Source organism: Scyliorhinus torazame, chromosome 2 (assembly GCF_047496885.1).
Source record: "Scyliorhinus torazame isolate Kashiwa2021f chromosome 2, sScyTor2.1, whole genome shotgun sequence".
NCBI lineage: Eukaryota > Metazoa > Chordata > Chondrichthyes > Carcharhiniformes > Scyliorhinidae > Scyliorhinus > Scyliorhinus torazame.
The window spans coordinates 73686518-73712445 of record NC_092708.1 but is presented as its reverse complement, the minus strand read 5'-3'; the positions used below and the strand labels follow the sequence as shown (position 1 = coordinate 73712445).

Below are 25928 nucleotides of genomic sequence, written 5' to 3'. Positions count from 1 at the left end.
AAACTGAGGGGTAATAGATATAGGACAGAGGTCAGAGGTAGGTTCTTTACGCAAAGAGTGGTGACGCCGTGGAATGCCCTACCGGCAACAGTAGTGAACTCGCCAACATTGAGGGCATTTAAAAGTTTATTGGATAAGCATATGGATGATAATGGCATAGTGTAAGTTAGATGGCTTTTGTTTCGGTGCAACATCGTGGGCCGAAGGGCCTGTACTGCGCTGTATCGTTCTATGTTCTATGTTCTATTCTGGCCTTTGTGTCCCTAGTAGCCCGGCGAAGGATCTTGCTAATGTGGAAGGAGGCAAAGCCCCCCAGCCTGGAGGCCTGGATAAATGATATGGCTGGATTCATAAAGTTGGAGAGGATTAAGTTCGCCTTGAGAGGGTCTGCGCAGGGGTTCTACAGGCGGTGGCAACCGTTCCTAGACTATCTCGCGGAGCGTTAGAGGAAGATCGGTCAGCAGCAGCAGCAACCTTGGGGGGTCTAGGGGACGTCCTGGGGGGGGGGGGGGGGGGGGGGGAAGGGGGGACTGCCTGGGAGGGTGGATGAGCAAGAGATAACATGAAGGGTTGGGGAAACTGGCATGTACGGGTGAGGGCCAGTGTACAAAGCTGTGTAAATATATCATTTTGCCATGTATATATCTTGCTCTGCGCGATTTCTCGTTTTTTTTTGTTACGAGGGGGGGTGGTTATTGTTTGTAAGGGAGAAAAATTGTGTTAAAAAACTTTAATAAATATATTTTTTTAAAAAAAGAATTATGTTTGTGCACCCAGATCCAATTATTTCCTGCCCTCTGTCTTCACATCACCTGCAGATTATGCCTGGCATTGAATCACAGAAATAGAAATGTTTTTAACTGAAAATGAAAATAAAAGTAGCATTGTAGTGCTTAGCTTCACACATTCCCTTTTATCTCTGGAAATAATTAGGTTTGAATTCAATCTAAAGGGAGGACAGTTTTCATTCTCAAATGTAAAATTTAAAATTAATTCATAATGGGCTTTGTTCTAGCAAACCAAACAGTTTGGCACAAACTGGTACTGATTTTGCAACCACACTCAGAGAGGCTACAATGGTCACTGATGTGGAAAATGAGAAAAAATCACAATAGTGAACTGGGATGCACTTTGAGGTTGGTGTTTCATTATATATCAGGCCCAAAACCTATGTTCAGAAAATATATGAGACTGAATGTAATGGTGTGAAGTTTCTTGCTGTAGATCTAGTAAAATGGGTTATTTATTGTGCAGTTATCTTGATTCTACATCACAGCTATCAAACTTAAAAACGGCTTTAAGGTCAGAATAAACCGTTCTTGTAATTCAGTGTTGATAAAAGTTTCAACTCAGTAGCAACTGATCACCCGCCTCAAAAGAACATTGTACCTTTATATCTGAAATAAGCTGTAAAATCTGAACGTGAGTGCTGCTGGAAAAAAAAGACATGCTTTTGAAGCTTTTTGTCTTGCAGTTATCAGAGAATTGACAGGTTTACAGTGCAGAAGGAGGCCATTTGGCCCATCGAGTCTGCACCGGCCTTTGGAAAAAGCATCCAACTTAAGCCCACTCCTCCACCGTATCGCCGTAACCCCACCTAACCTTTTGGACACGAAGGGGTAATTTAGCATGGCCAAGCCACCTAACCTGCATATCTTTGGACCATGGGAGGAAACCGGAGCACACGGAGGCAACCCACACAGTTACAGGGGAGAAAGCGCAAACTCCACACAGGCGGTCACCCAAGGTCGGAATTGAACCTATGACCCTGGAGCTGTGAGTCAGCAGTGCTAACGACTGTGCCACCATGCCGCTTTCATAAAGAATGCTTAATTTCAAATGCAGCAACAATTTATACTGCATGAGAAAAGGGTGGTGATTGGATGGCACGTCAGCTCTGCTTGGTCAAAGTGATGCTGTAGAGAGGTATTGATCCCATGTTTTTGCTCAATTCAAAAAGGCGCTCTATGTAGCTTCTAGCTAGCATAAGCGATCTACATTGCGAGTCCAACTGATAATCTTAAATTGGTTGTTAGTGTATTTCTTAGCACACTTGGGATTGTTCAGCAATTGCTGTCCAATTGCAAAATCACATCTAACTTTCGACATTATATTCTGAATTTTGCAAGCTCAGGCTGATTGATTATGGATAGTACTCTGTCTATTATAAAGAAACATGCTGTTTGATACAGCCTGTCAGATATTGAGACACAGAGCTTACATGTCTGGCATTGCACTGGCACTGAAATTTGTATACCATGGGCGAAATTCTCCGGAAACGGTGCGATGTCCACCGACTGGCGCCCAAAACGGCGCAAATCAGTCGGGCATCGCGCCGCCCCAAAGGTGCGGAATGCTCTGCATCTTTGGGGGCCAAGCCCCAACCTTAAGGGGCTAGGCCCGCGCCGGATGAATTTCCGCCCCGCCAGCTGGCGGAAAAGGCCTTTGGTGCCCCCCCAGCTGGCGCGGAAATGACATCTCCGGGCGGCGCATGCGCGGGAGCATTAGCAGCCGCTGACGGCATTCCCACCCATGCGCAGTGGAGAGAGTCTCTTCCGCCTCCGCCATGGTGGAGACCGTGGTGAAGGCGGAAGGGAAAGAGTGCCCCCACGGCACAGGCCCGCCCGCGGATCGGTGGGCCCCGATCGCGGGCCAGGCCACCGTGGGGGCACCCCCCGGGGCCAGATAGCCCCGCGCCCCCCCCCCAGGACCCCGGAGCCCGCCCGCGCCGCCTTGTCCCGCCGGTAAGGTAGGTGGTTTAATCTACACCGGCGGGACAGGCATTTTAGCCCGCCCCCGCCGGATATCCGGTGGTGGAGAATTCGGCAACCGGCGGGGGCGGGATTCACGCCAGCCCCCGGCGATTCTCCAACCCGGCGGGGGGGTTGGAGAATCGCGCCCCAGATTTCTCATTTCTATAGGAAGGAAAACATCCTTTTGGCTGGTGTGGAAAATACCACTTGTGTTCTTTTTACGAGATTACAGAGCAATCCTACAGCAAATGGAGCTGTAGGAATCCTAATACATATATTGTTCGGTGAAGGTAGGCTTGAAGCAACCAATCATAGAGAACCCGTTCATGGATTTCTCAACAAGCACCTCATTGGACTGTTCCATTTCGAAGGTGAAATTTGAGCATGGGATGTTTGGAGTGCATTAGAGTTGTAAGGAAATTCTGACATGCAACTGCAGATTCAAATAGAGCAACCATATCTAAGCAGTTACATAGTTTTAGTAACACAGCTTTAAAAAATCACCAAATTAATGTTCAAATGAATCAATGTTATGTTTGGTTCCTATGTCACGGAAATAAATCCACCATTATCTATTGTTATTGTAACTTATTTTTCAAAACTGGTCTTTTCCTGCTGAACAAATAAAATTAAGATGGCTGCTACAAATCACCTGATCTATTCCAAGGAGCCACTGATAGATTCACATCATGCCTGCGATTGATCAGACCAATTTCAAAGGCTACAACAAAGACGTTATTTGCATTTGATAAGCCAACCTTGCAAGTGGAGTCAGAGGGTCTGCTGAAATGATGGCTTCCCACACACCAAACCTTCAACATAGATGGAACCCCTTTCAACTAATGACCAAAATATTTTCAGTGCTGAAACCAAAGTCAATCCCAGATGCTGGATAAACATCATTTTTGACGTCCTTGTGGAGAGGGAAGGTCAAATGGACAAAGCCTTCAGCCTCTTGGACAATATATTGCATCTCTGGTCATCACAGCCAGACTGCAATTTTAGCATCAACTGGAGAGAACTCTAGCAGCTAGACTGGGTAAGCTTTCACAACTCCATGAAGCCTGCTTGATTTTTAAAAGTCTCTGACTAATATCTCTGCCAAGTGGTCTAAACACAGAAAAGCCCCTTGTACAGCAGCATCATTTATTTCAAGGATTTTCATTTTGTTTAACCAGCCAGAAAATCATTGGAACATAACCCCACCATGAAAGCAGCCTCCTCTAGACTCTGACTTTGGACTCTGCAATTGACTTGAACTAATATTCATTTTCTGTGGTTTCTATACTGTAAAACCCCTTTTATCTATCCCCATTTATTGTGTGAAGGCGCAGAGTGGGGAGCCATAAACACTCCCTTTTCTGGGTTTTGAATGTATAAAATAAATTCACCATCTGACTAATCCTAAAGCGAGCTTGCTGTGCACTATCAGTAAAACTGGATCACAAAATCTAAAGGATTTGGAAAATACACTGCTCCTATTTCTAAATACCTTCTGTGTATGGACAGGTCATTAGAGGAAATCAATGCAGTTTGAACTATCCCTCTCCTGTATGTAACAGTTACATGTTTTGGGGTTGCTCTGCCCTTTTTGCTGTTGGATGTTGAGAAAGGGTCAGGGAAAGAATTAGGGCACTGGAAGATGGTGCTCAAGGCAGGAGGGGTGGTTATTTTCAACAGCACTAATTTCTCCCCTAAGCACCCATAAAAATAACAAAAAAGGTAGTTTAATTATTTTCTCCTCTATATAAGTGATGGCTTATTTCCCCAAATCTTAGATTTTCGTGTGATCCGATTTTCTATTAACCCCACAGCAAACTTGAGCTGGGATGAACTCAAAAGGGTTAGCTTATTTGTATATGCTCAAACCACAGGCAGGAAGTTTGCAACACTATCTCCACACTCAGACAATAAAGAGAGGGATAGAGAAAATAAAGATTTACAGTGCAGAGACCACTGAAAAAATAAATATTGGCTCATGTAAGTTTCAGAGTCCAAAATTAAAGTCCAAAAAGTATTCCTTCACAGAGGTCGGCGAGCTGAAAATTGATTCTGTATGATTCATTCTTCTGGTGATGTTGACTTCACAAGATGATGAGATAGGCATGCAGAGATGGTAGACGATGGTGTGGAATTTCCAACAGAAATAGTGTAGATGGGGACAGGTGTCAACATGGCTAGAGCTCCTTTCCTTGTGTGGGTGCTAGCCAGGTATTAAAAAGCTGACTGAACTATGCAGCTCAGCAAGGCATTTTAAGTTGTTCAACAAGCCAGAGGCTTAGGTCACATGACATTGCCTCTGCACAAGGTCTCAACAAAAGGATGTTGACCCAATGTCTGGGATTCGGCATCATCTTCGAGATTGCTAAATGTCCCTGCCATTGTGGGTTAAATGGAATATTTGAGAGGCCATTGTCCTATTAGACATTCCATTCTTACTGTCAAGCCTGGGTTATTAAAAACAAAAGGCCTTCGATGTGGTTCCCTTTGAAGTTGGGCTGCACAGTGATTGTTGGTAGCGCTGCAGAGATTACAAGGTGTGAGATTTACAAAACCGCTGTTTTTGTTCTGGAATGGTTCAGCCAATGGTCTTTGTTCAGCCAAGGTCCAGTTTTAAATTAAGAAATAGGCATGAGGATATTTTTTAATGAAGGGATGGTGTGAGGGTCGGTTCCATCACACCTACACAGATCTATCTCCATGTTCTGTCATCATGTGATTTTACATCACTGACGATGTGGACTATATATCTACATATTCAATATTAACCCTTTAGGAGCGGTGCAGTGGTTAGCACTGCTGACTCACGGCGCCGAGAACCCAGGTTCGATCCCGGCCCCAGGTCACTGTCAGAGTTAAGTTTGAACATTCTCCCCATGTCCGCGTAGGTCTCACCTCCACAACTGGGGGCAGCACGGTAGCCTTGTGGATAGCACAATTGCTTCACAGCTCCAGGGTCCCAGGTTCGATTCCAGCTTGGGTCACTGTCTGTGCGGAGTCTGCACATCCTCCCCGTGTGTGCGTGGGTTTCCTCCCACAGTCCAAAGATGTGCAGGTTAGGTGGATTGGCCATGATAAATTGCCCTTAGTGTCCAAAATTGCCCTTAGTGTTGGGTGGGGTTACTGGGTTATGGGGATAGGGTGGCGGTGTTGACCTTGGGTAGGGTGCTCTTTCCAAGGACAGGTGCAGACACGATGGGCCGAATGGCCTCCTTCTGCACTGTAAATTCTATGATAATCTATGAACCCAAGGATGTGCAACGTAGATAGATTGACCAAGCTAAATTGCCCCTGAATTGGAAAAATTTTAAAAACTTAAAAAATATATATATTAATCCTTTAAACTACATCCCCCATCAATTCACCAAGTCTCTGACTCAGTGAATAATATTATTCCACTCCCCACCACCCTCCCCCCATCCTGTTGATATGAGAGTGCTTCTATTAATTCTCACTATCCCATTACAAGTTTCAACCGAATAAGATCTCAAACTTCACCTGACCTTCTCTATTCTGGTCTCTAATCCAGACTAGTTTACCTGGTTATGTTCTGGTAACTCCTGCACTTTAAGGCGACATTTGTAATGCATTGTCTGAATAACATGACATTCATCCTAATTCTCCCTCAGCCAAGGTATGAGTGTATGTGGAAGAACAAGAGGTTGTGCACAATCTTCTACCCATCAGTAGTTCTGACAGATCAAATCCATTTTGTACAGTACTAAGCTGAACTCATCATTCTTTTTCAAAAAAGCTTTGACAGTTCTTACACCTTGCTCAACCTCACCATTTGCTTGTGGGAACCTGGCTGAATGAACTTGTGGACAAATCCATAGCCTTCTGTAAATTTCTTGAATCCTTCGTTCGCAAACTGGGTACCATTGTCGGAAATGACAAGATCTGGAATAGCATGTGTGGCAAAAGTTTATTTTAGTGAATTGCTGACCGTTTGTGAGGTTGTTCCATGAAGACGTTTGACCTCATCCATCTGGAGAATTAGTCAACAACTTCCCCTTGAGCTTGAATAGACTGATTCCAGGCTCTGGATGGAAATGTTGATACCACTGCAGGTTCCTTCTGCTCTTGGCGATGGATTGCACAGTTGATGAAGCTCAAAATCATATCCTTAAGTGATTTTGCAGTTACTGGTCATTGTTGGAGTCTTTCCTTTAGATTTCCGTTTGTTCACATTTCTTTTATTTTGGGCATGATTTTCCAGCCGCATCCACCCGGCGATCGCAGAGTCCCACCCCAGGTCAATAGACTTCTCCATTGTCTGCGTCTCGCCCGTGGCGTCCTTGCGGCGGGCGGGGTGGAAGAATCCAGCCCTTTATCTTTATTTTTTTTTGGTCCGGGATCATTAATTGAGATATACCTTTAAGTCGAGCAGAAGAAGTATAGAATTCAAAGATTCAAATACCTTGATAACTCGAACATAATGTCCTCAAGTTTTGTATTTGGGAAAGAAAATTCCAGACTTTCTGGCACCCAGCAGATTGGAGGGATTTGGTTTGATTGATTGGCTGGCGGCCAATGGGTTGGCCAGGGACAGTGTTCTGCCTGGCAACAGACTGCGATTGGTTCCTGACAGGTATGGCTTTTCAGAGAGAACCCAGCAGAAGACAGGAGACAGTTGCAGTAAGAAGTTGTGTTTTCTCCCCTCTCTCTCTCTCGGCTGCTGGCTGCTTGCTCTGTCTGCGACTGTACAGTAAAGACCATTACAAGGTAAAGGAAAAAATAGCATCCAACCGAAGACCTGAAATGGAGAACGGGACTAACTGGAAGATATCCATCTGAAGTCAAAGATCCCTGTCTTTTATTTATTATCCTTATTTTCTTCCTGCTCCATCACCCTGTCCGTCTATGTTATCTGCATGTGTATATAGTGGGGTGAGTTATGAAGGGAGTGGGGTTGGGAAATAGATAGTAGTTAACCAGTTGTATTGTTGCCTATTTCATACTAATGACTGTCAAAAAATCAAAGGTTATTTGTGTTAAGATTTACACACCTGGTGACTGTACTTATTAGGATAAAATCAAAGACATCAGTGGTGGGATTCTCTGTCCCGCCACACCCGTTATTTGGTACGGCGTGCCTCCGCCAGCAGAGGGATCCTCTGACCTGGCAACCGGCCAATGGGGTTTCCCATTGTGGGAACGCCCACAGCGTCAGGAAATCTATGGGCGTGAGTGCGCTGCCAGTGAAGAGGAGGATTCCGCTGATGGAGAATCCAGCCACAGTAACTTTAATCATACTTGTGTTGCGACTCCGGGTCAAGTGGGACTATAATTGTCATGGCACCACCAAACTGAATTTGCTTTGCCATGCCCAGGTGTCCCTGGTGCATTTTTTTTAATAAATGTTTTTGAACATAGTATATTTACAGTTATGTACACAGATTGAAATATATATAAAAAAAGAACTGGTAGGATATTGTACACCAGCTCAAAAACAGCAACTCTGTACAGTTAGCAATATTACGTTTACCATATTAGGTAACCACTGATGTGTTGGGTGCTCTGGTTCCGTGGAACACATACAGGCCACCAACACTTAAAATAGTGCAACACTATTTTATTAAGTTAGAAACTGTTGAACATACTTTCACTGTGGGTTAACACAATGTTAGATTAAACTAAAGACCTATGCTTGTCCTAACCAATCTATGCACTCAGCACATGGTGAAGGTCTGTGCTGTAAGCTGTAAGCTCTGTCCTTCTGAGAGGCTGCATCCCGAATGAGCGGGAACTCTGATGACCTCTGTCTATATAGTGAGTTTGCTCTAACTGGTGATTGGCTGCGGTGTTGTGTGTGTTGATTGGTCTTACTGTGTGTCCATCAGTGTGTGTGTCTGCACCATGATATACTGGTGTATATTATGACATCCCCCCTTTTATAAAAAAATGTATGTGTGTGGCAATAAATAATGTGTGGTGAGAATGTTCCTAACTACGTGTGGGGTGTGAAGACATATTTACAGGACGACGTACATGAGAACTAAGCTGTTTACATGGGAAGGTGCCTGGTGCAGAGAAGCAGTATGCAACAAGAGTAACGAGATCAATAAGAAGTCTTACAACACCAGGTTAAAGTCCAACAGGTTTGTTTCGATGTCACTAGCGTTCGGAGCGCTGCTCCTTCCTCAGGTTACAACCTGGTGTTGTAAGACTTCTTACTGTGCTCACCCCAGTCCAACGCCGGCATCTCCATATCATGAATACTATATACAAACCAGGGAAACGATCAAACAAAGTAACAAAACAATTCAGAGAGTCCATGAATTCGAAAAGTTCCTAAATTTAGTCTCTGAGGTGGGCGACGAATTCTGGTTGACCGCCTAAAGGGTGGGTCGAGAGCCGCCGGTTCAGGAGCGGGCTGGACTGCGTCAAAGTCAGGGGGAGTAAGAGTGACAGGAGCTCTGCATAGTCCGTGGTAGGGTCAGCAGGAGGGCGAGGTGAGGTCGTGCAACCGTATCACCTCCGGGTAATTCGAAAAGTAGTCCATAATCAGGACACAGTCTCTACCCAGCGCGTGGAACGGACGATGCCCACCTTGGTCCATGGTGACATGACCAACTCATGGGGCTGCAGGGTCTCAGGTGGTTGGGCCGGCTGGAGGTGCTGACAAGTGGGGCAGTTGAGCACTGTGTTGGCTATGTCTCATTAATGCCAGGCCAGTACACTGCCTCTCAGGCCCATCGGCGGCACATTTCCACGCCAAGGTGGCCCTCGTGTAGTTGTTCCAGGACAAGCTGGTGCATGCTATGTGGGATGACAATGCGGTCCAGTTTTAGAAGAACCCTGTCTACTACCGCCAGATCATCTCTGACATTATAGAACTGCGGACATTGGCCCTTGAGCCACCCATCCGTTAGGTGGCGCATGACACGCTGTAGCAAGGGGTCAGCCGCCGTCTCGCGTCGAGTTTGGATGAGGCGTTCATCCGAGGCAGGTAGATTGGAGGCCGCGAATGCCACATGGGCGTCAACCTGGCAGACAATCCCGCTGGTTCACATGGAGTGATCACTGCCCTGGAGAGAGTGTCAGCAATGATGAGGTCCTTGTCTGGGATGTATACCAGCTGGAAGTCGTATCGCCGGAGCTTGAGAAGAATACGCTGGAGGCGAGGCGTCATGTCGTTCAAGTCTTTGTATTATATTGACCAGTGGGCGATGGTCGGTCTCAACGGTGAATTGAGGAAGTCCGTAGATGTAATCGTGAAACTTAACAACACCGGTCAGAAGGCCCAGGCACTCCTTTCCTATCTGCGCGTTGAGCTGCTCCGTGGGGGTCATCGCACGATACGCATATGCAAGGGGGCCCCATGATGAGGCCTCATCACGTTGAAGGTGCACTGCCTCAATGCCGGATTGACTGGCATCGGTCGAAATTTTGGTCTCCTTTCCTGAATTAAAGGAAGCTAAGACCGGGGCCATGGTCAGTTTTGCATTGAGTTCTCTCCGTTCGCGCTCGTGGGTAAGGAGCCATTGGAAGTCCGTCGTCTTCCTGACCAGGTTCCTGAGAGCCGTGGTATGAGAGGCGAGGTTAGGGATGAATTTCCCTAAAAGATTGACCATGCCCAGAAATCGGAGGACCGCCTTCTTGTCCTCTGGTGTTTTCATTGCTGTGATGGCAGCTACCTTGTCCGCATCCGGCTGCACACCCAATTGGGAGATGTGGTCCCCGAGAAACTTAAGTTCTGTCTGACCAAAAGAGCATTTGGCCCTGTTGAGGAGGAGGCCATGCTCATGTATATGTCTGAATACACGCTGGAGGCGACTAACATGCTCCTACAGGATGGTGGACCAAATTATTATGTCATCGACATAGATGCAAACACCTTCAACACCTTCCATCATTTCTTCTGATGCAGAGATGTCCCAAACGGCATCCTGTTGTAACAATATCTTCCAAAGGGGGTGTTAAATGTGCAGAGTTTCCTGCTGGATTTATCGAGCTGGATTTGCCAGAATCCTTTTGAGGCATCGAGTTTGGTAAAGAGCTTGGCGCAAGCCATCACACATGTGAGCTCTTCGCGCTTGGGAATTGGATAGTGCTCTCTCATAATATTGCGATTTAGATCCTTGGGATCAATGCAAATTCTCAATTCGCCGGAAGGCTTTTTTACACATACCATGGAACTGACCCAGTCGGTTGGTTCTGTGACTTTGGAAATCACTCCTTGGCTCTGGAGGTCCTGCAGCTGCTGCTTGAGGCGGTCCTTAAGGGGTGCTGGGACCCTGCGCGGTGCATGCACCACAGGCGTGGCATTCGGTTTTAATAAAATCTTGTAGGTGTACGGGAGCATGCCCATGCCCTCGAAGATGTCGTGGTACTGGTTGATAACGGCGTCGAGCTGCGCCCTGAAGTCAGTGTCCTGAAAGGCAGACGCGTCAGCAGGAGAGAGAGAGTGAACTCTCTGAACTAGGTTCAACAGCTTGCATGCCTGCGCGCCAAGCAGGGAGGCTTTCGAGGAGCCCACGATTTCAAAGGGAAGGATGGCTTTGCATGACCTGTACGTCACTTCAAGTTGGCATGAGCCGCTGGCACCAATGTCATTGCCATTATAATCTAATAGCTGGCAGGCTGATGGGAGGATGGCTGGTTTGGCACAAAGGCTTTGGAGGTCAGACCACGCAATGAGATCGGCGGAGGCACCGGTGTCCAGGCGGAATCGTATTTGGGACCGGTTGAACGTAAGGGTGGCACACCACTCATCGTCTGGATCGATGCTGTATACCGATAGAGGCTGATTCTTTGCTTCAGGGACACCCTGTGTTTTGTAATGATACTGACTCGAAAAGGCACCTTCGGGTCCTCGGTGTCAATATCGGGTAGTAGGTCCGAATCGGGCTCGGCGATCGTGGGTTGAATGGCCCGGATATTCCTGCGGGGCTGGCTGGAGCAACGAGAGTTGGCAGGCTGAGCTGATCTGCATAAAGCAGCATAGTGGTCAAGTTTGCCACATCGCAGGCATCGTCGGGATTTGGCAGGACATTGCTGCTTTAAGTGGGCGGAGCCACAGTTGCCGCACGTTGTAGCATCAGTACGTTCGCTGCGCCACCACGAATGCACGGTGCGGTCGTACGTGGTGCACGCCTGCGCAGTATGTTCATCAACATCGCCGTCCCCTCGTTCGGTGCCCACAAGCGCGGGTGTCCACGCAAAGCGCGCAAAATGGCCACCCTCATCCAGGCTGAGGCCCTGGAGTTGCTCGATTGCTTGGACCCGTTCTGCCTTGTGGGGACCTTGCCTCACCGTTTCAGCCGCTTGAATGTGGGAATACCGAGTAGTGGCGTTTTCATGTAGCACGCAGGTCTCGATGGCAATCGCTAGGGTGAGCTGCTTTACCTTGAGGAGCTGCTGGCGTAGGGGGCCCGACTGAACACCGAAAACGATCGGGTCGCGTATCATGGAGTCGGAGGTTGGCCCGTAATTACAGGACTGCGCAAGGATGCGGAGGTGGGTGAGAAATGGCTGGAAAGGTTCATCCTTACCCTGCAAACGTTGTTGGAATACATAGCGCTCGAAACTTTCATTCACCTCGCTGTCGCAGTGACTGTCAAACTTAAGGAGGACCGTCTTGAATTTAGATTTATCTTCACCATCAGCAATTGTGAGAGAAATGAAAATGTGGATGGCATGGTCCCCGGCCGTGGATAGAAAGAGAGCGATCTTCCTGGTGTCTGAGGCAGCTTCCCGGTCTGTGGCTTCAAGGAAGAGCTGGAAGCGTTGTTTGAATATCTTCCAGTTGGCCCCTAGGTTACCGGTGATGCGGAGCGGTGGCGGCGGATGGACGCTGTCCATTTTGCAGGATGGCTGTATGCTGGTGGAAGGAAGATCACTTGCAGGTAGGTCTAATAATTTCTAACATCCCTTAACTGCTGGTACCATGATGTGTAGGGTGCTCTGGATCCGTGAACACATACAGGCCACCAACAGGCCACTATAAAATAGTACAATATTTTTAAAGTTAGAAACTGTTGAACATACTTTCACTGTGGGTGAACACGATGTTAGATTAAACTAAAGACCTATGCCTGTCCTAACCAGTCTATGCACTCAGCACATGGTGAAGATCTGTGCTGTAAGCTCCGTCCTTCAGAGAGACTGCATCCCGAATGAGCGGGAACTCTAATGCCCTCTGTCTTTATAGTGAGTGTGCTCTAACTGGTGATTGGCTGCGGTGTTGTGTGTGTTGATTGGTCTTGCTGTGTGTCCATCAGTGTGTGTGTCTGCACCATGATTTACTGGTGTATATTATGACAGCCACATGTTTGTGGGGGCTGGGGGGGTGGGGGGAAACTTGGGAGGTATATATATATTTGGCTGCCGGAGAAACAATTACAATAGTTATGTCCAATACAGAGAGGGCAATACGAGAATTGATCTGGTGTTGATGTTGTTACTTGCTTCTCCTGGACGGTTTTCGCTGCCGTTGTTGTTGCGCATTCACCTCCGCTTCGGCCGTTCCTCCCTTCTTTCTCCCGTATTTTCTTGCTTTCTGTTACTGTTTTTGCTGAGTTTGTTGTTGTTTCCCGTGCACTTCTTCCGGCTTTCATTCCCATGCCTCCCCTCCCTCTCTGGTTCCCCTCTATTGTTCCCTGTCTCCTCTTTCTTCCCTCTTCACCCCCCCCCCCTTTCTCCTGTGGTTCACCTTTCTTCTCTCTTAGGTTTAGCTGTTCCCCCCCCCCCCCCCCCCCCAAAACCTGGCTCTTTCCCTCCATCTCACACCTTGGCTACTTTCCCCTGATTCTCGGCTAGTTGCCTATTCTTCTGCTTGTTCGTTCGTTGCCCACAAACAGGTGCCAGAACAGTTGGGTGAATGGCTGCCACGTTCTGTGGAAGCTGTTGTCTAATCCTCGGTTGGCGAATTTGATTTTTCCCATTTGGAGAGATTCCGAGAGGTCGGACAGCCAGTCTGCAGCTTTGGGTGGTGTTGCTGACCGCCAGCCGAACAGGATTCTACGGCGGGCGATCAGGGAGGCAAAGGCAAGGGCGTCTGCCCTCCTCCCATAAATAGATCTGGCGAGTCCGGTATCTGAAGACCGCCACTTTCGGGCATGGCTCCACCCTCATCCCCACCACCTTGGATATTGCCTCAAAGAAGGCTGTCCAGTACCGACCCATCAAGTCTGGGGCAAGACCAGAACATGTGAGCGTGGTTGGCCGGGCCTCCTTGGCACCGCTCACATCTGTCCTCCACCGCCGGGAAGAACCTACTTGCTAAGTGGGCTCTATGTACCACTTGCGTCAGTTGCGTCAGGTTGAGCCTTGCGCACGTGGAGGTGGAGTTGACCCTATTCAGTACTTCGCTCCAGAGTCCCCAGCCTATTTCAATCCCCAGGTCTTCGTCCCATTTCTTTCTTGTTGCGTCCAGTACGGTATCGGCCTTTCTGGAATTTCTCTGTCAGTTCGTCCAGTGTTGTGATCCTGCCGTCCGTATATAGGTCCCTAACTGTCAGTGTCCCTCCGTTCTGTCCCCACTTTTTAAACATGGTGTCAGTCAGTGCTGGTGTGAACCTATGGATGTTGCAGATGGGGGCTGTGTCCCACATTTTGGTCAGGCCAAATTGCTGCCGTAGTTGGTTCCAATACTGGAGGGTGACTATCACCACTGGGCTGCTGGACTGTTTTTTTGGTGGGGATGGGAGTGCCACCGTAGCGAGGACCCGGAGGGAGGTCCCCATGCAGTAGTAGAATTGTAGGTTTGGGAGGGCTAGCCTCCCCCTGGATTTTGTTTTTTACAGGACCTTCTTTGGGATCCTAGCATTATTCTCCCCCCCCCCCCCACCCCCCCCCCCCCCGCATTATTCTCCCCCCCCCCCACCCCCCCCCCCCCCCCCCCCCCCCCCCCCCCCCCAATACGAACACCATGATTAGTTTGTCTGGTGCTTTGAAAAAGGCCTTGGGGATATAGATCGGGATAGATTTAAGTAGGAAAAGGTACCTGGACAGTACGTTCATTTTGATCGTCTGGACTCTCCCCGTGAGGGAGAGTGGGAGTGTGTTCCATCTTTGCAGGTCCTTTTTGATTTCCTCTGTCAGACTGGTGAGGTTCCATTTGTGGATCCCTTTCCAGTCATGGGCTATTTGGATACCCAGGTAGCGGAATTTGTGTCGGGCTTGTTTGAACGGTAGTCCCGTTAGTGCTGCCCCAACTACTTGTGGGTTTACTGGGAAGATCTCGCTTTTGCTGATGTTGAGTTTGTAGCCCGAGAAGGCACCTGGTGCATGTTTTGAAGGATTCTGCATCCGTGGCCTCTTGGCATGCCCAATCTCTCATCATTGATTATTATGTCCTCCTGAATACTGGGACGTCTGCATTGTTCAAAGTACTGTTTTTAAGATGATTTTTGCACAATCTTCATCTGTTTTCTATGCTTGCTGTATCTGACACAGCTTCCTTTGCTGGCCAATTATTGGGAAGCCAGCTTGAAACACGTGCTGAGAAAGGCTCAGTGCAGCCGAGGGGAGCAGGAAGAAGGCAGGCACCAAGAAAAAGGAGGGTGTGGGCTGACACTTCTAATGGGCTGCCTCAAAGCAGACAGCTGCCGCAGAGCTGTCTCAGAGAGCTGCAGGCCTCTACAAATAAAATATGATGAAAAAACACACCACTGTACTCAGGCAGCACATTCAAACAGCTGGAAGCAGAACCCAGACAACCTCAGTCCCCAGACACCATTTTAAATTTTATTTCAGCTTTGACATTACATCCTACCCTGGGTCGAAGTTTTCGACAAAAACATGAAGGTTGCCTGGCCGATTGGCCCGCCTGCCAAGAGTAAAAATAGACAGGCCAAGTAAAATTGCTTTAATTTGACTCCTTGATGGGTCTAATTGGGTGCTTAATTTTTGGCAGGTACGCTTCTGACATCCGCCCAAGGCCGCCAACTTAAATATCGTACAGTGCACAGTGATGTTGGGACCCGCACCTGACGTCTTCTTGCGGGATTTCACACCCTTCAGGTTCGGGTGCACGCCCGCCTGTGCAACGTAAAATTCTGGCCCATAATATCTACACTCAAATCGTTTTCATTTCACCCTGTGACTTCTCCCAAGAATGGATGTTACATATCGTTCTTTTTTCTTCAGTTTCTTGAATGTCTTCAATTTCCTGATCTTGGCTGTACTTCCTTTATTTTTTGGTTAAATGCTGTTTGCTGCAACAAATGGATTTAAAATGGCCTCTCTTCTTGAGTGAATGGCACTCCCCATTTTTGGTGGGACAGTTTGAGGTGATGCAGCCTTTTCCTGCCACAACAAGAATACTGAAGGATGGTGGTTACCGGATCTTCTCTTTTTCTCCGTTTGGCATTAGGTGAGCTGCAACTTTTTCAAGCTATAAGCTGACTACCTGTCATAATATCCACTCATGTATATAATGAGGTGCAGACAGGCAGTGATTGACACACAGGATGACCAATAAGCACACAACACATTGCAGCCAATCACCAGACAGGACATTACCACTATAAAGCCAGAGGGCACTAGATTTCCTGTTCTCTCGGGACCCAGCCACTGAGACAGTCAGAGTCCACGAGCTAGCACAGTGCAAACACCATGCGGTAGCTAGTAAGTCTGGTCAGGCTACTACAAGGTCTCCAGTCAGTTCACTATAGTGTCGACCCACAGCTGAATATGTATATCAGTTCTATTGTTGAATAAAACAGTGTTGGATCTTCTCCAGTGTTAGATGTCTGTTTCTAGCTTCCCTGCATCGAGTGCAGTCCACATCGAACCTACCTGCCTAACACATCATGGTACCAGAGTGATACTGATCTTGACGGACCTACCTCGAGTGAATCAGCATTGACCAGCAAGCAGCCATCCGGTGAAATGGAAAACATCCAGCCTCCTCCGCAGCTCCACATCTCCGGCAACCTCGGCAGCAATTGGAAAATCTGCAAGCAAAAGTTCCTCTTGTACATCGAGACCTCCGACCTCGAAGCAGCATCGGATGCCAGGAAGATCGCGCTATTTCTCTCCACCGCGGGGGACCACGCCATCCACATCTACAACTCCCTTCCGTTCGCTGAAGGCGAAGACAAAACAAAATTCAAAACAGTCCTGCTGAAGTTTTTCAGCTACTGCGACATTGAGGTGAATGAGAGCTTTGAACGGTACATTTTCCAACAGAGGCTTCAGGGTAAGGATGAACCTTTTCAATCCTTCGTGACCCATCTCCGCATCCTAGCGCAGTCGTGTAACTATGACTCGATGGCTGATTCCATGATCCGGGATCAGATCGTTTTCGGGGTCCACTCCGACTCCCTTTGGCAGCAGCTCCTGAAAGTCAAACAGTTGACCCTCTCTGTCGCTATCGAGACGTGCGTTGTCCATGAGCACACTAAGAATCGTTACTCCCACATCAGGGCGGCAGAAACTGCAAAGCTGGTCTCCCACGAGGCGAAACGGGTGCAGGCCATTGCACAAATGCAGGGCCTGAGCATCGAGGAGAGTGGCCGTTTCGCGCGCTATTCCCTGGTCCCTGTGCATGCGCGCCACGACCGAGTGGACGACGAACCCGACAACCCGACTACGCAGGTGCCTACGTCGACAGACCGCACTGCGTGTGCGCGATGGTGCACGGAACGCGCTGACGTCGACGCCATGACATGTCCAAATTGTGGCTCCGGCCATTTAAAGCGCCAATGTCTGGCAAAAGGACGCCGGTGTCTACAGTGTGGCAAGCTTGGCCACTACGCAGCCCTTTGCAGATCTGCTCCACCGCTCAGCAGCCAGCAATCCCAGCTGCGATGCAGAAGTGTCCGCTCAATACAACAAGGCATGCCAGATTCCGATCCCGACAGCCCAACAGACCCTGATGCTGAGTGCCTCAAGTCCCCATATCCGGGTGGGCATCATAACTGCACATGCGCTGCCTTCTACCACAAAGGCGAAACGTCTCTCGATCCAGAGTGTGGATCCCGACGACGAGTGGTGTGCTGTCCTCACAGTTAACAAGGCTCGCATCCGATTTAAACTGGACACCGGCGCACCAGCAAACCTCATCTCAAAATCCAACCTCGACACCATCCGTGCCAGACCAAGCATTCTTCCACCGGCCTGCCAGCTCTTTAACTACAATGGCAATGCCACAGCTGCCAGTGGCTCCTGTCAACTAGGGGTATCCAACAAGGCGATCAAGGCAACACTGCGGTTTGAAATCGTTGGGCCTGACAGAGCGTCCCTGCTCGGTGCCTGAGCCTGCAAGCTCCTGAACCTGGTTCAGCGATTCCACACCATGTCATCATCACCGGCGATGGCCTCGCCTGATGGAAACTTGCAAGCCGACATAGATGACCTTATCACGCAGTACCACAGTGTATTCGATGGAATGGGCATGCTCCCATACTGATATAAAATCCTGCTCAAGCCGAACGCCACCCCTGTAATTCATGCACCACGCCGGGTGCCGGCACCCCTCAAGGATCGTCTGAAGAAGCAATTACAGGACCTTCAAGACCAGGGCATCGTATCGAAGGTCACAGAGCCAACAGACTGGGTCAGCTCCATGGTCTGCGTTAAGAAGCCGTCAGGGGAGCTTCGCATTTGCATTGACCCTAAAGATCTAAACCGCAACATCATGCGGGAGCATTACCCGATACCAAAACGTGAAGAGTTGACCAGTGAGATGGCTCATGCCAGATTCTTTACTAAGCTGGACGCCTCCAAGGGTTTTTGGCAAATACAGCTGGACGCATCCAGTCGCAAGCTGTGCACGTTCAACAACTCGTTCGGTGTTGAACTACTGCTACAATCGGATGCCCTTTGGGATCATATCTGCCTCTGAAGTATTTCACCTGGAGCAGATGATCGAGGGGGTGCGAGTATACGTTGATGACGTCATTACCTGGTCCACAACGCCCCAGGAACACATCGCTCGCCTCAAGAAGGTATTCCAGAGGATTCATGAACATGGTCTTCAGCTCAACAGGGCCAAATGCTCATTTGGTCAATCGGATATCAAGTTCCTGGGTGACCACATCTCGCAGCAGGGCGTGCGGCCAGATGCCGACAAGGTCTCGGCGATCAACGCCATGAAGACCCCGGAGGACAAGAAGGCAGTCCTCCCCTTCCTCGGGATGGTCAACTTCCTCGGGAATTTCATTCCCAATATGGCATCCCACACCACGGCCCTCCACCATCTCGTCAAGAAGTCGACGGAATTCCAATGGCTGCCCACGCATGAAGAGGAATGGCGTGAGCTGAAAGCAAAGCTCACCACAGCCCCGGTTCCAGCGTTCTTCGATCCAACCAAGGAAACCAAGATATTGACTGATGCAAGTCAGGACGGCATTGGGGCGGTGCTCCTTCAGCGAGATGACTCCTCGTCCTGGGCTCCAGTGGCGTATGCCTCCAAGGCCATGACGCCCACTGAGCAACGGTACGCTCAGATTGAGAAGGAGTGTCTGGGCCTCCTGACAGGGATAGTCAAGTTTCAGACTACGTTTATGGCCTGCCGAAATTCACGGTAGAAACGGACCACAGGCCTCTAGTTCACATAATACAGAAGAATTTAAATGACATGACACCTCGGTTACAGCGAATTCTTCTTAAGCTACGCCGCTACGACTTCGAACTTGTCTACACGCCAGGCAAAGAGCTGATCGTTGCAGATGCCCTATCCAGGTCCACTACCACACCGTGTAAACAAAGTGACTTCATCTGCCACATAGAAGCGCAAGTGCAGTTGTGTGCCACCAACCTTCCGGCCTCTTGGCCGGGTGGTCCAAATTCATGAGGAGATGGCCAAGGATCCTCTGCTGCAGCGTGTGATGCAGCACCTTACCAATGGCTGGCAGAAGCGACAATGTCCCCAGTTCTATAACATAAAAGACGACCTGACGGTGGTGGAGGGAATCCTTCTGAAACTCGACAGGATCGTAATTCCTCAGAGCATGCGGGCTATGATGCTGGGCCAACTCCATGAGGGTCACCTTGGGGTCGAGAAATGCCAATGCAGAGCTCGGGAGGCGGTCTATTGGCCGGGCATCAGCCAGGACATTGCCGACACAGTCCTCAACTGCCCGACCTGTCAGAAGTTTCAACCAGCTCAACCCAAGGAAACGCTGCAACAGCACGAGATCGTGACCTCTCTATGGTCCAAAGTTGGTGTCGACCTTTTCCACGCCAAGGGGCGTGACTACGTACTCCTGGGCGACTACTTCTCCAGTTACCCAGAAGTGGTGAAACTGTCCGACCTCACGTCGAAGGCAGTAATCAAAGCCTGCAAAGAAACGTTCGCCAGGCATCGGATTCCGCTCACGGTAATAATCGACAACGGTCCTTTCTTTTACAGCCAGGAATGGTCTGATTTTGCACAGTCCTACAACTTCCGTCACGTAACCTCCAGTCCCCACGCAGTCGAACGGGAAGGCTGAGAAAGGGGTCCATATTGTAAAGCGGTTGCTGTGCAAAGTTGCAGACACAGGCTCCGACTTCAACCTGGCGATGCTGGCATGCAGGGCAACCCCACTGTCCACTGGGTTGTCTCCAGCGCAGCTGCTCATGAATCGCACTCTGAGGACCACAGTTCCAGCCTACCATGTTCCAGATCTTGACCACCTCACGGTCTTACAGAAAATGCAGCAGTCACGGGCCACATACGATGCTCATGCCACAGATCTACCCGAGCTAGCCCCAACTGATCATGTTTGTGACCAGTTGCCTGAGGGCGGCTGGTCAGCCACAGTTGTTGTGATCAAACAAGTGGCCCCAAGATCGTTCCTTGTCCACATGGCTGATGGCTCCCTGCTATGGCACAACAGACGGGCACTGCAAAGTGTTCCACACCCGCTACCTGACAGAAGTGCCCCGCCGCCTACGATGCTTCCTCCGGACGTACCCTGCCACGAGGCCACCAATCTACCAGCAATCCTGCCGGCCCATGCGACCACCGCGATGGCAGCGATCCCGCCTGTCCACGTGCAGGCGGCTCCTGATCCACCTCTGCGGCGATCGACAAGAATTCGTCACCCATCACAAAGACTGAATCTGTAGACTGAACTTTTGTACATTTTGTGACTTCATCGATTTCACCTCTGTAAATATTGTTTTGTTTGCCATGTATCTGCGCTATCGACACCTTCCTATATATATACGTTCATTTAGACACCTTTTGTATATAGTCAGGCATATATATATGTATATATATACGCACACGCACCTTGGTATTTATTTATCTAAAAAAAAAAGGGGAGATGTCATACTATCCACTCATGTATATAATGAGATGCAGACAGGCAGTGATTGACACACAGCATGACCAGTAAGCACACAACACAGTGCAGCCAATCACCAGACAGGACACTACCACTATAAAGTCAGAGGGCACTAGGTTTCCCGCTCTTTCGGGACCCAGCCACTGAGACAGTCAGAGTCTGCGAGCTAGCACAGTGCAAACACCATGCGGTAGCTAGTAAGTCTGGTCAGGCTACTACAAGGTCTCCAGTCAGTTCAGTATAGCGTTGACTCACAGCTGAATATGTATATCAGTTCTATCGTTGAATAAAACAGTGTTGGATCTTCTCCAGTGTTAGACGTCTGTTTCTAGCTTCCCTGCACCGAGTGCAGTCCACAGCGAACCTATCTGCCTAACACATCAGTACCAGCCTGGTTTCTCAATGAGATTTATTTTGCTTTGAATAAAGCATTTTTTTTGCTTTTGCTCTTTTGTCTGCCTCACTAATTGTACCACTTCCGATTGGGTCAAGTCCTCCATGACTGCAGAGACAACATTGAAGGGTATCTCTTCCAAGAAACCCTCAACATTGCAAACCCTAATTATTGCTCTTTCAGTACTCTGTATTCACAATTTTCTGCTAATCGATACTGCTTATTAATGAAGGAATTGATGCTCTCTCCTAGTCTCTGGATGCGCTTTAAAATTTTGCTTGCTCTCTTTTCCCATATTATCTTGTCCTGCAGCCATTTCCCTCACTGCTCCTTCTAGTCACTGAGTTCTTCACTGGTTGCTCCTTCCGTCATGTTTAACCATTGCCACCATCTGTTAATGTTGCTTTTAGCCTGCTACGCTATAGTTATGGTCCTGGACTTACTGATAAGGCTGGAGGTGATATGGCTAGCATGAAATTAAATAAATAACATTATTTGCTAACTATTTATTAACAAATGATGATCTACATACAATGATCTCTCTCCGTGCTCCGCTATCATGGGATCTAACATCACTGATGACGTAGACTATGGGGCAATTTTGCATTTGCATTTGCTGTGCCTGCAAACGGCGAGATCTTATTTTCCGATTTTCTCCGCCCCTCGCCAGTGATGTAACATTTAAATGTATTGGAAAGGACTTCCTGCCGAGCGCCCCCCAGGGAGGGAATTCCGGTGAGGGTTACAACAGATATTGAAAAACAAGAAGCAGTCGTGGGAAACCCATTGAGGGCTCAAAGGTAAGTATAGTCCCTGGGGTGGAGAGCGACATGCCTGGGCAATGCCCTGGAACTGCTCCCTAGCCCTGGAATCCTAGCACTGCCCTGACAGTGCCAACCTGGCAATGCCAGGGTGACCTTGCCAGGGTGGACCCTCTGGGCAGGCCCAATGAGAGGATTCAGCTTCTCTTCTGTGTGTGTGTGGGGAGGGGGTTTGCCCAGCTGCTTGTGTTGGGTGTGGGCGGGGGTTGCCCCGGTGTTTGTTGGGGTGGGGGGGTTTGCTTGTGCCAGTGCTCGTGTAGTCGGGCAGCGCGGGCTGCATTGTGGGGTGCATCCCCAGTATCCATATGGGAATGCCAATTGGGGCACTCTTTAAATATCGTACCCTGATCTCTGTGGAGCTTGTGTTGCCAGGTCCATCAAGCCCCGCCCTGTCAGCGTGACGGTGGAAATCACCCCCTAGATTTTCTGTGCACAGAGTGCCAGAGAATCTGGAGGAACAGCTTGCCTATCTATTTACTTTTCAACATTAACCCTTTATACTACATTTCAGTATCTGAGGGGTTGCGAATAGAACTGAACATGCAACTACAACCATCTTCCTTTGTGGCAGGTATGACTGCAACCAGTGAAGAGTTGTGCCCCTGATTCCCATTGACACCAGTTTTGCTAGAGCTCTTGATGCTACACTCAAGTGAAATGCAGCCTTGATATTAAGGATATGGTCACTCTCACCTCTTGAATTCAACTATTTTGTTTATATTTGGACCAATGCTGCAATGATATCAGGAGCTCATTGGCCCTGGTGGAATCCAAACTGAGTTTCAGTGAGCAGCTTATTGCTTTGTAGGTGCTGCTTGATAGCACTGTTGACTATGGGCGCAATCTTCCCAAAAGGGAACTGATGTGATATATGAGTTGGTTTAACACTGACTGCAACTGTGCAGTAAGACGAGAAACAGGCTTCCGACACAGGAGACGGTTCAACACTGTTTTATTTAACCTGCTGATTGCTGTACATAATCTGCTGTGGGTTGACACTCTATTAATCTAAACTGATAACCCCTGCCTGGCTTGACCAGACTGGTTCTCTGTCACATGGAGACGGTGCTCACTGCACTGTGCACCCTGACTATCTCTGTAGCTGTATCCAGTGAGAAGAGGCAGAGTCTTGATGCTTCGTGTGTTTTATAGTGGTGGTGTCCCCTGCAGTGTCCTGTCTGGTGATTGGTTGTTCTGTGTCCTGTGTGTTTATTGGTTATTCTGTGTGTCAGTCACTGCCTGTCTGTATCTCATTATATACCTGAGTGGATATTATGACAGGAACAAAGTCCCCCAGCGAATACGTTTAGCCACAGTGCCGAGAAACAAATGGCTATTCATTGCGACTCGTGTAGAATAAGGCGCCAGAACGGGGAACGTGTGACTGAGGCATTTTGTACAATGGGGAGCTCCGTATGCCAGAACTCCCTGTTGTAGTAAGAGATCGGGACGCCATGTTTTAATGGTGTCCCAATCTCCAAGGCCCCCAAAAGAATTCCCGACCACCCCTCTCCAGCCCGAACGTAATATGAGTTATGAACACAGCCAAGTCCATCACACAAACCGGCCTCCAATCCATTGACTCCATCTACACCTCCCGTTGTCTGGGGAAAGCGGGCAGCATAATCAACTCCCACCCGGCTTACTCACTCTTCAACTTCTTCCATCGGGCAGGAGATACAGAAGTCTAAGAATACGCACGGACAGAGTCAAAAACAGCTTCTTCCCCACTGTTACCAGACTCCTAAACGACCCTCTTATGGACTGACCTGATTAACACTACACCCCTGTATGCTTCATCCGATGCCGGTGCTTATATAGTTACATTGTATACCTTGTGTTGCCCTATTATGTATTTTCCTTTATTTCCTTTTCTTTTCATGGACTTTTCATGGATCTGTTGAGCTGCTCGCAGAAAAATACTTTTCACTCTACCTCGGTACACGTGACAATAAACAAATCCAATCCAATCCAATCCAATAATATGGGAGGTGCCACCTGGATACTCTGGCAGTGCCAGCTTGGCACCATGGCAGTGCCAAACTGGAACCTTGGCAGTGCCCATGCCAGCTGGCAGTGCCATTTGGACACCTTGGTAGTGCCAGGCTGGCACCCAGGTAGCGCTGCAGGGTGCCAAACTGGCACTGCCAGAGCACCACCCTACCCAAAGGGCATGCAGCTAGGGACCTCCGATCCTTTTGGAAATCCCCATTAGTGCCATTCCGTCTGGTCCCCGTTTGAGGAAATTAGCACCAAACAGCGCTCACCCGAGGTCCCCGAGGCGAAGGGATTAAATCGGGAATCTGCACATTAGAGTAAGGCTTACTGCCTCACCCTAATATGCAGATTTGCTAAAACATGAGGGGCGGGATTCACCTTGCAACGTCTCGTGAGATTGCGTTGAATCTCACGAGGTGTTGCAAGCCGGGTAGATCCCGGGAGTGTGCTGGGCTGCTTTTCCAGCGCAGCGTGGCTGGAGGATAGTGTCCTATAAGCACAGTGGGCTAAACAGCTGGCTTGTAATGCAGAACAATGCCAGCAGCGCGGGTTCAATTTCCGTACCGGCCTCCACGAACTGGCGGCGGAATTTGGCGACTAGGGGCTTTTCACAGTAACTTCATTGAAGCCTACTTGTGACAATAAGCAATTATTATTATTGTTATTATTATTATATGTTCCATCACTTTGTTGATGATTGCGAGTAGACTTATGGGGCGGTCAATTGGCTGAGTTGGATTGGACCTGTTTTTTGTAGATAGGACATAACTGGGCATTGTATCACATTGTTGGATATATGCCAATTTTGTAGCTGGACTGGAACAGCTTGGCTAGGGGCACAGCGAGTTCTGAAGCACAGCTTTTCAGTATTACTGCTGGGTCCACATCTTTTGTGGCATCCAGTGTCTCCAGCTGTTTTTTGATAGAATGTGGAGTGAATTGGATTGGCTGAAGACTGGCATCTGTGATACTGGGAACCTTAGGAAAAGATGATTAAGGTGTTGGATGTGGTGTCAATTGAGCAAGCGACTTTGTCCTGAATGGCGTCAAGTTTTTTTGATCCTGCAACCTCACTCACTGATGGTGGAGCTGAGGAAGGAGAGGTAAACTTGAATCAAGAGAGGTAATTGTGTAAGTTAGGCTAGAGGGCTGGATGTTATGACCCTCACCGGCATATTTGAAGGTGGAGGGTCTTGTAAAATGAAGTGGATTGCCTCCCACTACCTTCCTCACCAGTCTCAACCTGTCACCCATATTACAGTGGGTGGATGGAGAAAGCTTCAGGCAACCTGCCTGCCCTTAGACCCGCTGTGTTCCAATTGATAGCTACATAAGGGCCTCATTTTGCCTCCGCCTCTCATTTCCCAGTAGCAGGGGAAATCGGAGACAAGGCGAGTCACCTGGCAGTTTACATTGTGTCGGAAGCCTTTGAGCAAAGGGGTGGAGTACATCCTTTGTGGGGTCCCTGTCCCCAATGGAAGCACCCCGCCAACCCCCCAATTATATCAGGTCACCCAACCTCCTCCCACCTCAGTGGGGTCAAAAAGCCCTGACTTAATTTTAAGTCCCAGCTCCAGTGGTATGCTGCCTCAGGGAGCTTAGAGCCAAAAGTGGCCACCGTTGGACTCTGGCACTGCTGTGACGACAGAGCAGTGCCCTAGGATGCGACTAGGTCCTAGATGGGAGCAGATGTCCCACTCTTCTTCTTAAAATCAATATGTTAGGTGACAGAGAA

At 48.7% G+C, this 25928-nt stretch overlaps 1 protein-coding gene across 1 annotated transcript in view; it reads left to right on the top strand.

Annotated features, from left to right (window-relative positions):
- gpr39 (G protein-coupled receptor 39) overlaps positions 1-25928 on the top strand; it is a 181819-nt gene that overhangs the window by 71868 nt on the left and 84023 nt on the right. The window lies entirely within an intron of this gene.